Source organism: Sminthopsis crassicaudata, chromosome 6, assembly GCF_048593235.1.
Source record: "Sminthopsis crassicaudata isolate SCR6 chromosome 6, ASM4859323v1, whole genome shotgun sequence".
Lineage (NCBI taxonomy): Eukaryota > Metazoa > Chordata > Mammalia > Dasyuromorphia > Dasyuridae > Sminthopsis > Sminthopsis crassicaudata.
Genome location: NC_133622.1, coordinates 107,913,445 through 107,933,915, shown reverse-complemented (window position 1 = coordinate 107,933,915; position 20,471 = coordinate 107,913,445). Strand labels below are relative to the sequence as shown.

Below are 20,471 nucleotides of genomic sequence, written 5' to 3'. Positions count from 1 at the left end.
TCACTACAGATGAAATGAAAGGGAAAAAAATAAACCTCATTTAAAAAAAATTTAGCAGCATTTGAAATGGCATTTAAAAGTGAAATAAGGGGTTAGATGCTTTCCTGCGAAGCCAGCTGGAGAAATGGCCTTACAGAAGCCCTCCAGAAATATAAGCATCTTAATCCGTAACCGAAACAGCCAAAGTCGGAGGCGGTTAAACGGGAAAGTCAGACCGCCAAGCAATTCTTTACACCGAGATTTTCATTCTCAGGCCTTGCAGGAATTGGACTAGCAACATGTTGCAGCTAATCCCTGGTTGCAGAAAGAAGGAAGACCATCACCTGTAGTCATAGGCTTGAGAAACACTACCCTGGGGCTTGCAGGAAAAGGAGGGAGGCTGCCACTCAGGTGCTCTAGGGGCCCCGCCAAGAGGAGTGAGCCAGGGTTGGAGGTGGAGTGAGAGAGAAAGCTTCCTCTCGGGATAAAGAGAGGGAGGGTCGGGGCAGGCAAGCAGGCAGGCAGGCAGCCAGACAATCCCGCAGTTTCCGCCACCGCAGCAGCCTCTTTTGCAGTGGCCCACACCGCTGGAGAATCCCGATAGTCCAGAGGTGGAGGGGAGGAAGGGAGGTAAAGAAGGAAGGAGGGACGGTGACGTCATCAATCCCCACCCTCGCCCCTCCATCCCTTTCTTTCCCCCCCCCTGCCCCGCCCCCAACCCCTTTCCATTGAGCCAAGTCCAAGAGGGAGTGAGTGAGAAAGAAAGCTGGAGTCACTGATCCGCCGCAGCTCTCTGCTGCAACTCTACTCCACTATCCCCACTCGTTGCCTGGACATGTCCTGAACAACTTGGATTTCCTCTTGTCCAGTATTTGCTCCTGCTCTCTCCCTTTTTGTCTCCTTTTTCCTGCTCAACTTTTAAGATCGGCCCGAAGTCTTCGGCAATGCGGCTGTCTGGACACGGGGAGCAACGGCGGGTCTCTTTTTCGCTGGGGAAATGCTGAAAAACCGAAGGAAGGGAGAAAGTTGGGACTTTCGACGGGTTTTGGGAGGCTTTTGGAGTTCTTTAATCAAACCGTGGGGAAGGTGGATTAACAGAGCTGTAGGAGACTTTTAAAGTGGAGCGTGGAGGCTTCCGCTGCCTTGGTGAGTACATGGTTTAGTTCTATTTTCCTATTTCTTTTTCTTTTTTCAGTTTAAAAATGAACGCTGAATTTTAGAGATTACCTTCCTTCATTTACCCAAAGGCACAAAAAAGTAGACACATAGGTAAAAATGTGTACGGGTAGCTCTAAAAATGCCCAAATACGGGGCAATTAAAAAAAACTTGCAAAGATATGCAGCTTTTGCATTATTTTTGAATGTAACTTGTTATAGAAATGGTGCCCTGGGAAGGAGAACAAGGGGACCAGGTAATACATTGTAAGGCAGCGCCCTCTGGTAAATGCAGGCGGTAAGACGACTTCTTTCTTGCTGCTTTTCCTTGTACAGACCGCAAACTTCTGTAGTGTCCCGACACTCTAGGGACATAGTGAAAGGCGGACGCCTTGCCCACCAAAATCCCTTCTCCAATCCTGTCTGATCATGTTGACGTTATCTCCTCGATTCTCATTTTTTAGCCGCAGTTGTGTGTCAGAACAGGTGTAAAGCTGAGTGTAAAGTGCGGGAGCCTGTGGGTTGTGGGCTGAAGATGCAGGTACCTCCTGGTATGGCACTCCTTTTTTATAGTATTTTCAGAGACCACTTAAATCCACGAGTCAAAGACAGATTTAGGAATTGAATTGGATTATTTTAATCCGTACATTTTAAATATTAGGATTTTAGTTGGGATAAATAAAACCACCCCTAATTGATCCTCTTGGCATTTGGTCTAACGGATCAATTCAAAATACAAAAAAACCTGGTAGCTCCAATGTCTACAAAATACAAATGCCCATTTCCTGGGATGATCACCTCCAACCCCTACAGGCAACCTGATTTCTTGGGTAGCTTGACAAGTCGGAATTCCCAAGTAAAATATTTTATCCCGATTATGCGCCATTTAGTTATTAATAAATAGTAGTTACTCCAAGGAATTCTTGAAGATAATTGATCCTTAATGTGTGGTTGTATACACTAGTGTCCCTTTGCTTTTGCCTCTAGTACTGGGAAGGCATTCAATGTCTCTTTAAGAAATTGAGAATTGTGACTGTATTTGCATAGGCTATTTAATGGCCAGAGCTGTTACAGTCACATAAACTCTCAATCATTCGGGGATCCCATGTTTGTGGTCTGGCATATAAATCAAATTGGCCAGGAGGTTTGCTCAAAGTCTGACCTTATACGTTTGTATTTACGATTAAATCTGTGTTATCGTGTAGTATATATAGGTAGGTGTGTGTATTCGTGCTGTATCCACTGTGATCACAAGTGGCAGGTTCCCGTGCTGAGGAAAATGCAGCGTTCTGTTTAACGCCGTAAACATTCTGGAGGTTCAGATATTTCCCCCGTGCCATAAAAGTGTTCTGCATCCTTACTCTTTAACTAGCTATGCTTAGGTCATCGGGGAGATGAGGATTAGAAGGATAAACTTTGAACCAGGTAACCTGCCTTTCTAATTAATACACGGAAACATTGTTGCCTTCCTTCTCTTGCAGCCTGCGGTAAGGCTTTCTATTCTTATATCTCTCTTCCAAACCCAGCTCTCTTCCAGAGAAATCAATCTTCTTTGTCCTCGTTCTGGTGGGTAGATGTGAGCTAATTTGCTGAAATAAGCCTTACCTTCCTTTGGGAGACTCCATCCATACATCCGTAACTGTCTAGACTTCTTGTATTAAAATAATAACTGGAAAGGGACCTAAGAGATGCTAGCCCAACCACTTCATTTCAGAGATGGAGAAACACATTTAAAGACTGGTTTGAGATACATTTACTTCTTATGGAACTCATGGGGAAATGTTTCTTCTGTAAAAGATGGGATTAAGAATATGAAGAAGCACGGAAGTATAACTGCAGCATTTTTTGAGGTAGAATAAGTTGCAGGAGTTGAGAATCATTTGAGACCTCGCTATTTTCCATGGACTTCCTAGTTATATCTTTTAGCTTCCGGTTGGATTTTCATTTTTGTTCTGGTGTCTCTGACTGCCTCTGTCTCTCTCTCTTTCTCTTCTTCCTTTCTCCTCCTTCGTCCGCTTCTTCCGCCTCCAGTCTCTTTCTCTCCTTGGCCTGGGCTCTTCCTCCTCCCTCCGCCTCCACTTGAATTTTAAATAACGCGCTGGCCTTGATTGCAAACTGTCTTAGATTTGCAAAGTTGGTGTTCTGCCTCAAGTATTTGGCTTGGTTAGCTGCTTGGTTTGAGGTTGAAAGCTTACTTCCCCTCGTGGTAGCTTTAGGCTGATCTGAGTTTAGGCTTTAATCCCAAACTACCGGCGAAACACTTCCATTCCTCCCCCCCCCCCCCCTGATGAGGACTATTTGGTTCTAGTCTGTGTGGAAGAATTTGATCGGTTTGTAAAGCAATCATGGGTTTACACATTTGAAGAAAAGGTTAGAGATCTATTAAGGACTAATCTGTAGATTTTACCGGTTGGAGAATTGCGAACATAAAAAAGGATTCATGGAAGGCTTTCCTCTTGAAATTTCCCGGACCAAAATACTGGTGTGCATTTTAAATTTGTTTGGAAAAGTCCAATCAGCATTCTTAGAAAGGTGGATTTAAAAAAAAAAGAAAAGAAAAGAAAGAAAGCAAGCCTCTAAGTGCTTGCTTGTCCCTTCCCCCTAGTGAATATGCTTCTATAAAAGCAAGAGCGTGGATCTTTGATGTACAGGGTATAATCATTTAGGAGCCATATGGTTCAGAGTCCAGGAGTCTGGGAAAGTGCGGTTTAGTTTTTTTTCCATGCCACAGAAACGAGTGCCGGCATGCGTGTAAGTTGCAGCAGGCGGAGGGATCTCCGTCGGCATCTCGAGAACGTGAGAGGGCTCTTGGGCTCCCGGGAGAGTGGCGACGGCTGCAACTAGGGAACTTGGGGAATTTGGTGGGGGACGGTGAGGGGAAGAAAGAGGCTGGACGGGACCCACGGAAACCATGCAAGACCGCGACCTTCTGGATACATTCCACAGCAGACCTTACCCGGGAACTACGGTAGCTTGAAGGTGAGCCGAGGAGTGCTGGGGTCCACTAGCTGCTGCAAACTTTCCAGGAAAGTTTTGTTCGGAGCAGAATCGGGGAATGGAGGCGGAGAGCGCGAGAAGGGAGCTCGGATCTGCGGCGGGGAGAAAACCTCTGTCTGGCTCTTGCACCCGGACGCGAGAACTTGCAGCTCCAAGGTTGCGGGGGCGGGGATTGAGCCATTTGGAAGGGGGAACCCCTAGTGAGCCGTGCCGCACCCCAGCCCCTTCCCGGGGGGGGGGTATGAGCAGCAGCTCCCACCTCGGAGAAAACCTGACTTGGGGAATGCTAGCGGGGGGGATGCCCATTGCCGGTGTGGGTAGATAAAGGCGCACAAGGAGAAAAAAATGAGGTGTTGGTACTTTTATTAAACTTTGTGATAAGTGATGGAGATGGAACAAGCAAATCCCCTAAAGAGCTACAGTTAGTGATGTTATTTACGCTTAGGCGATAAATGTTGGGTTATATCTGGAGCGGGAGGGAGGTCCTGTAGGAGAGCAGGGGGTGGGGATGGGGCTTACGCTGGGATGCAGGCTGCGTCTGTGGCGGCTCCTGCGGAGACTAGGCTATTGTCTTGGAGCCACTAGTAAGTTAATTCAGAGCCTCGGGGACTGAAAGATCGGTTTCCAATCCGAGCCTAGCCTAGTGCTGCTAACCGGTCTCCTCCTCCCCCACCCTCCACTCTTGCCCAACCCCCAAGCTATTCTCGCTCTAAAAGTTCACTTTTTGCTGCGAGGAATTGGGAATCCCGGGCCATTTACACTCTTTAAAAGTCTCTGCATAATTTTCTTTTCTTCTTCCTTTCTTTTTCTTTCTTTCTTGATTTTTTTTTTTTTTAAGTTTTCGTATGTTCCGGTGGCTTTGAAAAAAGTTGTGCTGGTTAATGAATGTTAACTCTTGTTTCCGGTTTAATTAAAAAAAAAAACAACAAACAAACCAAAAAACCCAAAAACTAGTAGCATTTTTACAAGGGAAAGGTAGTAGTAGAAATATAGTAGACTTTGCTAGTTCTCTCGGGCCGTGTGATTCCCCAGAGTTTAGATCCTTGGAAAGGTTGAGCAGTGGGGATTTAATTGGGACCCTTGTAAGTTGTACCCGCGTGGTGGTTGGGAAAGCTGCGAGTTCTCAGAATGGGTAATTCGGTCTCTGCCCTTTGTGAGAGTGGGAATTGTTCTCCAAAGCTTGCCAGAAGTTGTTTGTTTCAGGGTTTCTTTGAAGGTTAACTTGGGGAAACTGACTTCCATCTTAAGTCATCAGTGCTTTTTACAATTCTGATTGGTGTTCTCCGAATTAAGCAGTTGTTTTTTTTTAAAGAAAAAGTTTTAATGGAGAGTAGAAAGAGGAAAACTTTCCAATGCTTTCAATACTAAGGAGACATAGTGTATTTATAAATAAATTCATTTTGCTTTAAGCCGGGAGAATGATGTTACATGAATTAGGGGGAAAATTTGTTGCATTTGTGTGGAATGTGGGTTTTTAAGGTGACAAACAGCAGAGTTCTGCCTAGGTTTAAGGAATGAATAGTCTTATTTTTTTCATTGTAGATATTATAATGAGAGACAGCTTGCATTGGAGGAAAGAGGACAGAATTTGAAGTAAAAAAGACATGGATGATTTCTGATCTTAACCCAGTATGGCATTAGACCAGGATTGGAGCCTTTACCCTTTAGTGACAATATAGTCTTTATTAAGTCACTTAACCCAGAGCCTCATTTCACTCAGTTATAAAATGATGGATTAGGAAAGGTAATAGAATCTCTTTGGTTCTGTTAATTTCTTAGGAGCTAATTAGAGAGTTGGATATTAACTTTGGCGTTAATAGAGGAAATAAAACCACATCCTAGTTTTGTAGATAACATGCCACACTTGGTTTGAGATTAAGAAACTCTGGTTCAGATTCTACTTTTGATACTTTTTGATGCTAGGACTTCACATAACGTTTGTGAGTCTTGTAATTCTTCCTTTAGGAATGATACCTACTACACTTGGTTTTTGTGGGCAAAGTCATTGTAAATATTAGTGTTTTTGAAGTGTGAGATTTCTTTTTCATTGAGTAGATTGGAATTGAGGTATCATAGATAAAGAAACCCCCCAAGCTATTCTTACTAATGCTGATCTTCACCTGCTCTTTTATTTACTATCTCAGGGATTTGCCCAGGGTCATCCTGCAGGTATGAGTCTTCCTGACTTAGAAAACAACTCTCACCATTTTGTTACCTTTCTTCAGTTTATATACGTTGACATTGAGTTTTAATCAATTTTACATTGATTTGATTAGACCCCTGTTTTTATCTGTGTGGGTTTTTCCTTTAAGGGTGCAGACTAAAAGTTGTTTTAAACTTCATTCAGTTTACTAGTTCCGAGTTTCACATGGCCAAATAAGTTCATCCCCTGGTGGCCACCCTTAAAAATTTTGAACCACTCTGCACTTCACTTAATGGTGGGTCCTCTGAAAATCAGTTCACAGTCTGTTCCTCAAGAGTTTTACCAACTTGGAGAGAGCCACCCATTCTACTAGAATAGCCTTTGAACTCCAAGAACCCCTCTCTGTCCTAATGTCAATAGAAGATTTTTTTTAGTTGACAAGTTGAAATAAAAAAGTATTAAGTGTCTGCTCTGTGCTATTAAGATTTTGTTGGAGAAAAATGAATACTTTACCACACATTTGGTAACAAGATCAATAAAATCTTTTCTTTGTCATATCTGTATTTTGTCCAGACCTGTGATAGGAAACTCCCAGTTGTAGAAACTCCCTCCACTGATACAGATCTGATGGCTCATCTATAATTTGTCTTCCAGAGTTGCCTGCCACACTGAGAGAAAGCTATCAGTCCCGATCTTATGGCTTTAATAAAAGGTCCTATACTAAGTTCTGGGAAAGCAAAGTCATCAATGAAACAGATCTGGATCAGAACTTGAACTCATATTCTTCCTTAGAATGACTTCTCTACTACACAAGTGGTAGCAAACTCAAATAAAAATGGAGGCCATTAGACTTTCCTTAAAGATCCCTGCAGGCTATATATTAATTTGAATTTTTTGTTGTTGTTGTTGTTGAGGCAATTGGGGCTATGGGTTATAAGTGACTTGCCCATAGTCACACAGCTAGGAAGTGTTAAAGTGTCTCAGGCCCGATTTGAACTCAGGGTCCTCTATTTCAGAGCTGGTGCTTTATCCACTGTACCACCTAGCTGTCCCCGACCTTTTTTTTTTTTTTTTTTTAAATTAAGTATAATTAAAATTTATTGTTTCTAATTAAAAATATCTTTATTAACATCTCCTTTTTTACTTAATTTAAAAATATAACATATTTGTTCTATTATATCTATTTTGTTAACCGTTTCTCCGTCACTTTTTAATCTAATTCTATTGGTACATTGGGCCCCATGTTTGATACTTCTTTCCTGCAGCATTCTGTATTTCTATATTATCCTTGTAATTTAAGTCTGATTTGCTAAAAATTCAGATTCTTAAAATTTGATTAAAATTTTTAAATATTGGTTGAAATTATTTACTGCACTAGTAAATAGCATGATTTTTACTTTGTGTAGTTTAAGCAAGGTGATTAGGGAGATTAATTATTATAAGGAATTATAAAATAACTGTTCTTTAGTATCTTGTGTAGTCTTCCTAGTGAAGGTTGGTTTACATGTACATTGAAACACTATCTAGGTAATTATGAAATAACTCTAACAGAGGCCCCAAATCTTTAAAACCATACTGTGGAAAATAATTATGACTTTTTTTTTTTTTTTTTAGTTTTTATTCTTCTGTAAATTCCTAGTTTTTGAATGTCAAAATTGACACAACTAGTGTTTTTATTTTTATTCTTAACTTTATTTGAACTGCTCCACAATGAAGACATAAGCTGTAAACAATGGGGACCTTCTGGGTCAAATCTCTTGCCCTTTTCATTTTATAGAATATTGATATTATAACATGTAAAATATGCTATAGGATCATGCCATATTATATAGCATGTAAAATATTACCATAATTATATATCATATTGAATACAATATATAGAATAGATAATTGTCATGTAGAATGTTAACATCAATGATGTCTATGTGACAATCATACATCATTCATAAACATATAAAAAACTAAATTAAAATAAATAAATATATGTGTTTGGGGAGGGAAAGAGAAATTGAATCAAAGAGAAAGGGAGGGAGATCACAGAGTTGAAAACGTGGCCTTACATTTATTTCTGCAGATCATTAAGTAGTGATTTGTTTGTCTGAAAGAGTAAATGGAGTATTCGACTCAGAGTCAAGAGTTGAATAATTTTGTGGGGTAGATCTGAGCTCAGAGATGAGAGGGATCTTAGGGTAGATCTAGGATCATAGCTCTAGGGATAGAAAAAAGGTTCTTCAGAGATTATTTAGTTCCTCCCATTTTATAGATGAGAAGGCTGAGACCCAGACAAATTAGGTGTTTTATTTGAAATTTCACAGGTATTGAGGGACAAAGCCAGGACTACCCCAAAGCAATTCTGATTTCAAAATCAGTGCTCTTTCCTTATTACCAGAAAAATCTTTGCTTTTTTTAGTGCTCTCTGATTGATAGATTGGTTTACAGTTTTTTCATTGTAATGGGGATAATAATAATTACATGTTTTGCTTCATCCCAGCTGATCTTAAAACAGTATATAAATATGAGATATTTTCATTCCTAATAATTATTATTAATAATTATTTAATTTCATTCCTAATAATAAAATAATATTATTTTACTAATTAAATAGTACCCAAACTAAGTATATAGTCTAGCCTTGAGATTGTTCAAGGAAAAGGTTCTTTTGGTCAAATTATTATGCTAAGCGATGATTTCAAACTGTATTTTTAAAATTTATTTAACTGAATAATTTACATATCTAGCCTTTGACATGGGAGAATAAAACTGATAAGTCTTTGAAATATATATAATTCATGATTTAATAGTAATAGAGAGGCAAATTCTGATAGTGGTCAGGAAGACCTGGATTGAAATCTTAAATCTGGTGTAGTGCTGGTGTGATCCTAGGTAGGTCAGTGAATCAATCAGTAAAACTTTTTATCTATTCTATGCCAAGTGACTATGCTAAGTGCTGGGGACTAATGCTAAGACTCTAAATTGTAGAGCAACTACTGATTACATTTGTGGAGGATGAAAGACCAAGACAACATAGAACATCTGATAATAGAAAAGGCACTGTCTTCTTTATCCAGTTGTCAAAAAGGGTATTTTTCCCTAATGATAACATACTGATCCAATTGAGAAAATGTAACTTAGATTCTGAATTCTTTTTCTTTTTTTCTTATTTAGATCTTGGATTTACACATTTCATAATTGTTTAATTTTGAGTCCAAATATCTGTTGAGGTATGACTAAAGTAAGGAGATGTATTCTACCAGCAGCTTCATATGCATACATAGTTTAGAGTTTGCATTTGACAGAACTTATACACTGCTGTTGTTAGGGAACAAAGATGCATTTTTGGAAGTTTTTAGTTTCCAAATTAAGGTTCCACCTTTTGGAGCTCAAACCTATTTTTAAGTTGGTTGTTTAGTAGTACTTGGAGCATTTGCAAAATGTTGATCAGGTTCCACAGCCAACCCATAAAAATGTGCTGAAATGCTGTATGTTTCTAAAGAAAATGGGAGATTGAACACCAGTTGAGCAGAACAGGAAAAAAAAAAGCAACAACCCAGTCTCTGAAATCCTATACTGAAATTCTCTGAAAATTCACAGTGTTGCTTGCAGTCCCAAAACATTTAAAAATAAGCCAAATGGTCAAGAACAAGGGGGATGGCTAACCCAGCTATTCAATGTTATTTTAAAAGATCAATTTGTGGAAAGTATTGATACATAGAAATAATATTTAATAATCATTTTAAAATTGAAACATATTACATATGCACTGATTTATTTTAGAAAAAAAAATAACTGGGAAACATTGACAACTTTCCTTCCCATAAGCTTAATTTAATAATAATAAAACAAATTCTAAACACCACTGGGAATAGTGTGATAAAATCATTCCTTCCTTAAAATATTTGCCTCAGTGTTTTCATTAGGGATAATTTCTTTATCTGTTTTGATTCTTCCCTTAAGAATTTTATAATCTAATTGGGGAGATAATGAGGCATTTAAACCACCATAATATAAATTGTTGTTCTCTTTTGAAGAGGACCAGTGACATCACTGGATGATGTCTTGGCTTGCATTTGAATTACATTTAAGTGAGACAGAATATTATATATTATAATATTGTATAAATATCTATACATTAGATAAATGTAAAACAAAAGTTAATTCGAAGTGCTTTGAGAAATTAGAGGAAAGGAGATTACTTCTAGTTGAGGTTGAAAGTAGAGAATGGGAAATGGTGGGAGTGGGCAGCTCCAGGCCATGATTGGAGTGGAAAGAAATGAGGTGATGAAGAAAGATTTAGCTAGCTAACAGCTAGAGCTGATGGACTGGTTTAAACACTGTTATGAATGCAAAGAAAAGTGGCCTCAAAAGAGTGAGGGTTTGGGGGACATAATAAACAGTATCTCTCTAGCTAACTCATTCATTCTATAAATATTTTTTATTGGGAGAATGAAAGAGATATAAGCTAAATAAAACAGGATTACTACTCTCTACCCAAGGTAAAACCAGAACTATTTGTAGTTGAGATAACAGGGGAATGAATATCAAATAATTGTTATGGATTCAGGGAGGGCAAGACCACATCTGGTTAGGATGGATCAGAGAAGGCTTCCTACAGAAAATGGAACTTGTGCTAGACCTTGAAGAGTGGTTAGGGTTTGATAGGCTGTATGCCTAACAAAAGTCAAGAAAATGGGAAAATTCAGAACACTTTTTTGAAGTTCTGTTAGGGAGCAGACCAGTTTGGCTAGAGTAGAGAGCTTCTCTTATGAGGAAGTAAGAAATGAGAGATAAGATTGGAAAGGTAGTTTGGGGCCAGAACACAGAGGATCTCAAAATGCCCCTACTCAGACAAGAGAAACAACCAGAAGTCACCATCCTTTGACCTTGTAGTTCTCTTAAGTTATTATCCTAATTCTGCCATTCCTTCTACTGCTAAAGGGTAGTCTATGCCCAGTGCTTTCTCAACCCCTTGCTATCTTGTTTTTAAAATTTATTCTATTGAAACAGTTCTCAGAAGAGCACTTATCACTTTTTTCTTTTTAAATTTAAAAAATAAATCAAATTTTAATTTTAATTTATGGAATAACATAGCATTCCATAACATAGTACAATAAAAAGATTATTGCACATAAATATGTTATGTACAACTTGACATTCCTTTTAAATATATAATAAAGTTAAATTGTAAATTTCTTTTCCCTGTGTGACTTTTAGTGACATTTCTCCCACCTCAATGTCCTTGAACTCTGCATAGTATTTGACACCCCAAACCACAATTCTGCATTTTGTTTCTTTTTCTGGCATCTGTGGCACTTCATAGTTTCCCTGATGACTGTTTATCCTCTTTTCATTTTGTCAACACGAATGTTTTCCTAGGATTTGACCCTTGCCCTTCTTTCTGCCTTCTTTGGTGATATCATCAGCCTCCCAGGCCTTTAGTTATGGTGCTTCTGCAGATGATTCCCAAATCTTTAAGTTCATCCTTAACTGAATCTCCTGTAATTTCTGCTGTCTTCTATCAGCATGTTTCACCAGCACAGCAAACTCACTGTTTGTACCCTCTATATCTGTCATTCTTCCCCCTATGACCTGAGTAATCTTCATAATTTACCATTTTATTGCTCCTTGTCCCTCTACTCAAAATCTTTAAAAATCTTTCAGTGACTCCCTGTTGGATAATGAATAAAGAATAAGTTCTTGATTCTGGCATTAGGGTCCTTCCCAGTTTGGCTTGTTATCCTTCCTTCCCTCTGTCTCACTTGCTCTCTCTCCGTCTTTCTTTTTCTTCTTGCTTTTTCAAAGGGATGTTTACTTCTAAGATATAGTAAGAAAGAACATATACACATATGTATATGTGTATGCTTTTAACAGCTAAGAGGAGGAGTATATTTCTCTCTAAACCACCTGGTAAGGGGCAGAAGATCAGGCTCTAGCTTGAAGTTCAAAGCCGGCAGGACAGGCCTCTGCTGCCCCAGGATCCTGTCAGAGAAGGGTGCTGAGCTGGCAGCAATATTGGGCCTGGGTTCTTGAATCCTCGTGGTTTAGGCACTAGGGCAGGAACATAAGCTCTCCTTCCTGAATCTAGAATAGAAAAGAATCAAGGTCTATATGACCATGGGGAATAAGGAGAACACATGATTTATGAAGGAGATGGCCTTCAGGCCTCAGATTAGCCCTTTTGGGACTAGCCTTCAATGCAAAAGCTGTCCCAGCTTCTCTTAGTAGATGCCTTTGTGTATTCTGTTTCTTGCAGCCCTTGTCTGGTCCTTGCCCATCTCATCTGAGCTCATGCTTCATGAGCTTAGGATAAACTTTTCCCTCCTTCAAAGCCTAGTCCAGATACTCTCTATCCCATCATCCCGTCTCTATCTTGTTTAGTCAAATGTACTCTTTTCCCTCACATTCCATGTAAGACTTTGCCTGTTCCTCAGCCATTTGCCCGCTTCTTGTTCCTTTGCATTATAGTCATTGATATACCTGTCTTTGCCTCTTTATATTGCCAGCTCCTGGAAATGTGACATCTGTGTTGGATCATTCTTTATATTCCTACCATGTTATACGATGCCCTTCACACAATAGGCACTTAATGATTGTTGCTTATGGGGCTGTTACTCAGTATGCAGTGGGAAGTCATTGAGGGCTGTTGAACAGGAAAAGGCAGGTTTTAGGAACATTAATTTTGGAATGGTGAAGGTGTCTGGGTGGGGGGGGGGCCTGTTGGAATAATCCATGCGGGAGGTGATTCAGGGCCTGAACCAGGGTAGAGACTAAGAGACTGAAAGGGAAGAGTTGCAAAGATTTGTGAATGATGGAATGTAGGAGGATGAGAGAGATAGGAATTAACAATCAGAATCACAGAACTTAGAGAAACTAACTCTTCAAACCTTCTTTTAACTATGGAAGAAACTCAAGTCCAAAGTCCAGCAAGCTAGCTCCTAGCAGAGTCTCCCTCTTCTCACTCAGTACACCACTAGTTCTGCTACACTGGACTGCCTCTTTTGAAGTTCTTGACTTTGGGTTTGGGGGCCCCCAAACCCCTGGACCTTGGTTAAACTATTACCAGAAATAGACAAGTGAGGGGGAGAGGAGGCACTGGCCCAAATGTGAAAATGACAAATTTGGATTCATGTTTCAGGTGGATTTATATATTTTAATGTTAAGATATTTACAAAATGCCTACTATGTGCTAGATACTGTGCTAAGCATTTTTTTTTTTTTTAACAAATATTACTTGTTTTGAGCTCTACAACAACCTGGGGTGGGGTTTAAGCATTATTATTAGCCTCATTTTACAGTTGAGGAAACTGAGACAGACCGATTAAGTGCCCAGAGTTACATAGCTGGTAGATGTCTGAGGTTAAATTTGAAATTGAGTTTTCCTGACTTCTGGCCCATTGTCCTAAAGCTTAGGTAAAAGATTGGATTGGAGATAAAGGATTTGATATTCACTAATATGGAAGGTGATAGTTAACTTTGGCAGAAGGATGAGAATTCTAAGGAAATCAAAACCTGGAAAGAAGAGATCTTATGATAAGATCGTAGGGACAGTTTTATAATAGAGGCAAAAGAAGAGCAAGAGATAGCAAAGGAGCTGATTCAGCAAGAGAATACAGAGAATAAAGGAGCATAGAAATTGGAAGAGAGAGTTTGAAGTAGGAAAGAATTGTTAGTTCTGCAAAGGTTTAAGAGGATGAGGATTGACAGAAGTCCTATAACTTTCAAGAGTGGAGTTCAGAAAGCAGTGGCGTGTAAACTTTCTCATTTCTTCTGTATTAGGAGAACATTAAACTGGATAAATATTAACATCTAGTATTTTGGATAGAACCATGCAATGCAGTCATTTAACAGTACATAATAGAAGTCTATCTTATGTATCTTAATAATAAAACATATATATATATATATATATATATTTTTTTTTTAAATGAATTATTAGAAAGGGTAAAAGGCAGCTATGGCATGGTGGAGAGAGTTCCAATCTCAAAGAAGGAGAACTAATCTGGGTTCAAGTCACTTTTCCAGCAGATGCTTGCTTTGTGACTGACACTAGGCAGGTCATTAAATCTCTTAATATTCTTGGCTACTTTGTAACTATAAATTGTACAGATGTACATCAGAAAGTACTGATGATCTGATGGTAAAAGGGACTTTCTCATTCAGAGTTCCCTATAACAATAAAATTGCAGATCCAGACCTTATACCCTGTGGAAATGGTAGTCATTTTAATTTTGCCCATCTCAGACACTACTATAATGCTTTGGAATTTTAAAGCATAAATTAAAGGGTATTAGTTTAGGCTTTTTAAAAATTATCTTAAAATTCCTCAAAATTGGTTAGCAAATGATTTATAAAACTTCGGAAGGGGATAATTTAAACTTTTCTATATTGAGCACACCATTCTTTTGGAATAATTAATGTAAGAATTGGATTACAGGAGAGAGAACAATAAGTTAGGAGATATGAAGCAATATTTAGTTCAAGCTTTAATAATTTTGTATGTTTAAGAATGGAAAGTTCAATTTTTTTCTTTAATACAGGCATCTAGAAATGATTAATGGTATATATAAAATATTTTGAACTTGGGAATAAATATAAAATGCAGTAGTAAGTCAGTATGCAAAATCAAGTTTCCAAGAACTTAGCAAAGTTCTTTTTCTTCTATATGAAATATGCAGAATTTTGAAATTGAAAGGCTCAAATTTGAATATTAAAGTTTATGCTAAGCCTGTTTAGATCTGGGGCTGTTTCTGCTTACTGAAGATTAGACAGTCATAATAGTTGATTAGAGCATTGTGTACAAAAGTCTTTATGGCAAATGAATATATGTTTATTAATATTCAATTTCTATTAGAATTTAATGTTTGAACCTAAGGCTATCTTCTCAAGAGGTTGAGTTAAGTAAGCAATATTATTTGGCTTGGTTGAATGGTAAATGGCAAGAAATCTTAAACTATTGAGCCCTCAAGATGTTATTATATTTGAAATATTAAAGTATATAGCTTCAGCTAAAATATTTTTGGCATTTATTTTTATAAGGATGAACTTTAGGTATGCTCCTAATTAGTTCTAATAAAACATTGCAAATTAATGCCATTCTCATTTTCTAATGGTAATCTATTTTATAGGCTTAAGGTATAATAGTCTAGATATTGTTCATTATACTTTATATTGAACCTGAATTCACCACATTGTTTACATTGGACCACAAGGCAAACAGAGACTCGTAAAAAATAAAATTTAATGAGTGAAGAGACCATAATTGAGAAATTTAGTCTGATCCTATTGGCATTCAAGTCAAGTTATAGTTATGTGTTCTAACAATTAAATTTAGCCATTTTTCTAAGTTAATTTCAGAATTTCAGACTTACTCAATTTATTAATGATTGTGTTCCAAAAAATATCTTGGTAAATAAATAAAATGGAACTCAGAGTACATTTTCTCATTTCAATAGTGATATAAATCATGGTTAGCTTATCTAGTCCAAACCTTCATTTTATAGACCGGGAAACTAAAATCTAGAAACATTACATAATTTGTCCCAAATTGCATAGTTGGCCATGAAGTTTTTCCATAGGATGGCAGAGCCACAAGTATATTGGAAATGGGCTAGTTGGGCTCCCTTATTTACTACTCAAGAAAGTGAAAAGGGTAAGATGATTCACTCCAAAGAGAGTTCAGTTAGAACTCTACTCTTTGACTTCCAAATCCAGTTCCATCCTCACTTATAGCATTGATGAATAAGTTGAATTCCAAAAAAAAGTTTCCTGTATTTTTAAACATCAACAAAGTGGTTATTAATTTCTTAAGTTAGTCCATAAAACCTTATTTAACTCATTATGGATGGATCTAACCATTATTTATAATGGAATATGGGCTTCCAGTCTCTAGCTTTGGATTGCCCCAAGCAAATACATCTTTCTCTTTCTGGAAGTAGTAGTACATCAGTGGTTCTGGCTCCTTGTGAGACCTATGGCTTTGGTAGGGGTAGGGGATCATTGAGACATGGTGGACTATCAGCAGCAGCCTTTGGGCATCAGGAGAAGGAATTGTATAGTATGGAAAGGTGACCTCACAGAGCCATCAAACCCTCAAGAAGGTGAGGAATGGCATTTAAAGTAACCTTGATAAATTATCTTCCATTAGAAAATCTCCTTTTTAAAAATCTTGTACACCAAGCCCTGTAAAAGTGTTTTATTTCCTTTAAGATTTTGAAAATTAGATTTAAATACATGGAGAAGTATTGTTCATGGATAAACAAGACTAACATAATAAAAATGACATTTACTAAAATTAATATATATATATATATATATATATATATATATATATATATATATATATATATATATATATATATATATTCAATGTCATCCTAATTAAATTACCCTCAAAATTGTTTCACAGTGCTAGAAAAAATATTATATTCATCTGGGGAAAAAAAAAAGGTCAAAAGAACGAATGGGAAAAAATGTAAAGGAAGGAATTTTAGCTGTAACGAGATCTTGAAACTTCAATATAAGACAGTAATTATAGAAAAAGTATATTAGTGGAACAGAGTAGACATATAGTTTACAGCAGCAGATGAATATAGTTACTCAGTGTTGGACAAAGCTAAACATTTTAAGCTTTGGGGATAAGAATTCATTTTTTGGTAAAAATTTTTGGGAATTGTAAAAAGCAAGGCAAAAATTGGGCATAGACCAGTTTATATATACCATTTACTAAAATTAGGTCAAAAGAAATACATAACTTGGATATAAAGGGAAATATTATAAGAAAATTGAAAGAATGTAGAACATATTTTGATTTTTGGATAGCTGAATAATTTACACACAAGAGAGAGTATTGTGAGATGTAATAGATCATTTTGGTTATATTAAATTAAAAAGTTTTAAGCAGACAATTGGGGGAAGAATTTTATAGACAGTTCTTCAGATAAAAAATTAATAATATCTCAAATATATAAAGAACTTTGTCAAATCTATAAGAATTTGAGTCATTCTTCAATTGATAAATGATCAAAACAGGTGCTTTTCTGATGAAATCAAAACATTTTATAATCATATAAAATACTCTAAGTAATTATTGATTAGTGAAATACAAATTAAAACAATTTTTGAATAATATTTCACACCTGTCAAATTAGCTAAAATAAAATGAAGGAGAAGTGACATGTTGAAAGGTATGTGGAAAAATTGGGCCACTAATTCATTGCTGGTGATTGAGATGATGCAATCATTTTGGAGAGAGATTTGGAATTATGCCCAATTATTAATTTGTCTCTTTGACCCATCAATACCACTATTAGGTCTGTTTCCCAAGATGATTAGGGAAAATGGAAGAGAACCTACATATTCTAAAATGTTTGTAGTAGTTCTCTTTGTTGTAACAAAAAACTGGAAATTGTGGTGATGTGTCACTTGGGGAATGACTAAACAAATTGTGGTACACGTTCATAATGGAATATTAAATCTGTTAGAAGATATGAGGAGCTCAATGATTTTAGGAAAGAATGAAGAGACTGCCATGAAATAATGAACAAAATGAACAGAACCAAGAGAACATTATAGACAGTGATAGCAGTTATTTTAAGAACATCTTTGAACAACCAGGCATTCTAACACCCAAATTTACTTCAAAGACCCTATGAAGAAAAATGGTGTTAGACTCTAGAAAGGAATGTTTCTGTGGTGTAAGAAACACTGGAGCTGGTTGATCTCCTTTGCTGTTTGTCCTTCGTTCTTGAAGAGAACCATAAAAGCATGAACAGACTTGGAATTATGATGAAAGATATTACCCAACTTCAGAGAAACAGATGATAGTAGGGAATAAGCAAAGAAGCATAGTGTGACCTATTATATATATGTATGAGTGTATAAGTGGATATCTTTGTGGATAGTTATAAATATCTTGTTTATGTGGATATATTTGTGAATGGTTTATAAATATCTTTGTTTATGTGCATACACATATCCACTCTTAATTGAAAACTTCTTTGCATTGGTGGGGGAGGGAAGGGAAAAAATAAAGTAAAAACTACATAGCAGAGAATAAAAAAAGACAAGAAAGCAAAGAAAAGCAGGGCAGCTTTGAAAACATGTATTATATAGGTTTTCTTGAAATGGAAGTTTATTGTTTTATATTGAATACTCTCTTATGGTCTGCTGTGCATATGGCGTGTTTTTTTTTTCATTTTATATTTAATTGTAAAATTAAAAAAATTCATTTTTTTATTTGAAAGAAGGTCAGATTTCTTTAAAAAATTTTTCTTGTATTGTTGACATTTTTTTACTTGATTATCTGTGCTATGTTAGATGGAAACTACATCTCATTCAAAACTTGAATACACTGCCTGGAACAGTATTCTGCATGCCATTGGTACTTAATATTTGTTTGAAAGTTAATTGAGTGAATAAAAATTACTGGAATCTTTTGTAACAGCCCCTAGAATACGGTCATAATGTGTTTTTAAATTGCACCCATTTTTAGTGCTATTGACACATTGAGATATTTAGAAATTATGCTTTTAGGTGGAAATTGTCCACTTAGTTGTTTTCTTCATCTTGTTAAGGTGAAATTAATGCTTTTAGTGCCCTAACTGATTTATTGAGTTTTTATCTACCTAAGTAGTATTGCTTGTTCTTTCAAGAGTTAGTAGGTTATCCTCTATTTAGAGAGTCTTTATCTTGAGGTGATTTTGTTCAATTCTCTGATCCATTCCCTCCTCTCCCTCCTGTTGAAATGGCTAATGGAACAAACTTAGGGAAATATAAGCTTAAACGCACATTTTACAAAAAACCAAAAAACAAAACCCCAAAAACCCCAGTAATTTTAGCAAAGCTTTTGAACATTCTGTGAGACTTTAACCTTCATTTATCTTTCACAAAAACCAACATTAATCTACCCAGCAATTTTTTTTTAATTTTTTATTATTATATATATATATTTTATAATATTATCCCTTGTATTCATTTTTCCAAATTACCCCCCTCCCTCTATTCCCTCCCCCCATGACAGGCAATCCCATACATTTTACATGTGTTACAATATAGTCTAGGTACAATACATGTGTGCAAATATCATTTTCTTGTTGCACAATAAACATTAGAATCCGAAGGTACATGCAACCTGGGCAGACAGATATTAGTGCTAACAATTTACATTCACTTCCCAGTGTTTCTTCTCTGGGTGTAGCTACCTCTGTCCATCATTGATCAACTGGAAGTGAGTTGGATCTTCTTTATGTTGAAGATTTCCACTTCCATCAGAATACATCCTCATGCAGTATTGTTGTTGAAGTGTACAGTGATCTTCTGGTTCTGCTCATTTCACTCAGCATCAGTTGGTTTAAGTCTCTCCAGGCCTCTCTGTATTCCTCCTGCTGGTCATTTCTTACCGAGCAATAATATTCCATAATATTCATATACCACAATTTACCCAACCATTCTCCAACTGATGGACATCCATTCATCTTCCAGTTTCTAGCTACAACAAAAAGAGCTGCCACAAACATTTTGGCACATATATGTCTCTTTCCGCTCTTTAGTATTTCTTTGGGATATAATCCCAGTAGTAGCGCTGCTGGGTCAAAGGGTATGCACAGTTTGATAACTTTTTACCCAGCAATTTTTAATCCAGAAGATCCGTGTCTTCTTAGGTATCATGACTTTTTCCTGCTGAATAGTGGATGGGTTTGTTTTTTTTTTTTTTGGTGGGGGGGAATGGAGGTGGGAAGAAGTATGGTGGAGGACAAGAAAAGAGAAAATAATAAAGAATAGGATTTGTTCCTTAAAAGAAAAAAAAAATGTGTTGGCCTCTACTATATGTTGCCTTCCAGGAAGGAATATCCTTGTATGTTTGAAAAGCCTTCTTGAAATAACCACTGTCCCACCTGAGTACCCTGGTTCATGATTTTCTACCACCTGGAATGACTTTTTACTTCCCTCTCTCTGCTTTATTTAAAGTCTTAATTTTCTCCTTAGCCCCTGAGGGATGGTCACCCCTCTTCTTTTGTGATTGTTTCTGCCCTTCTCTGAATGAATCCTATGTACACCCTGTTCTACTCATTTAACACTTAGGGCATTTTTGTGGTTATTTATTTAAAAAATTTTTTTAATGTGGTAATACTTAAAACTTTATACATAGTAGGGACTTACTAAGTAATTTTTCAACAAATGAATAAATGCCCTTCCTCCCTAA

The 20,471-nt window shown here is 36.9% G+C and overlaps 1 protein-coding gene across 3 annotated transcripts in view; it reads left to right on the top strand.

Annotated features, from left to right (window-relative positions):
• The first annotated feature begins 690 nt into the window (after window positions 1-690).
• FAT1 (FAT atypical cadherin 1) overlaps window positions 691-20,471 on the top strand; it is a 168,711-nt gene continuing 148,930 nt past the window's right edge. The window contains exon 1 of one of the 3 annotated variants that reach the window (XM_074273944.1): window positions 691-1,125. The gene's annotated coding sequence lies outside the window, so the exon portion shown is untranslated. Of the gene's footprint in view, window positions 1,126-3,941; window positions 4,114-20,471 lie in introns of those variants that run through there. The other 2 variants (XM_074273942.1, XM_074273943.1) reach the window with 2 other exon arrangements.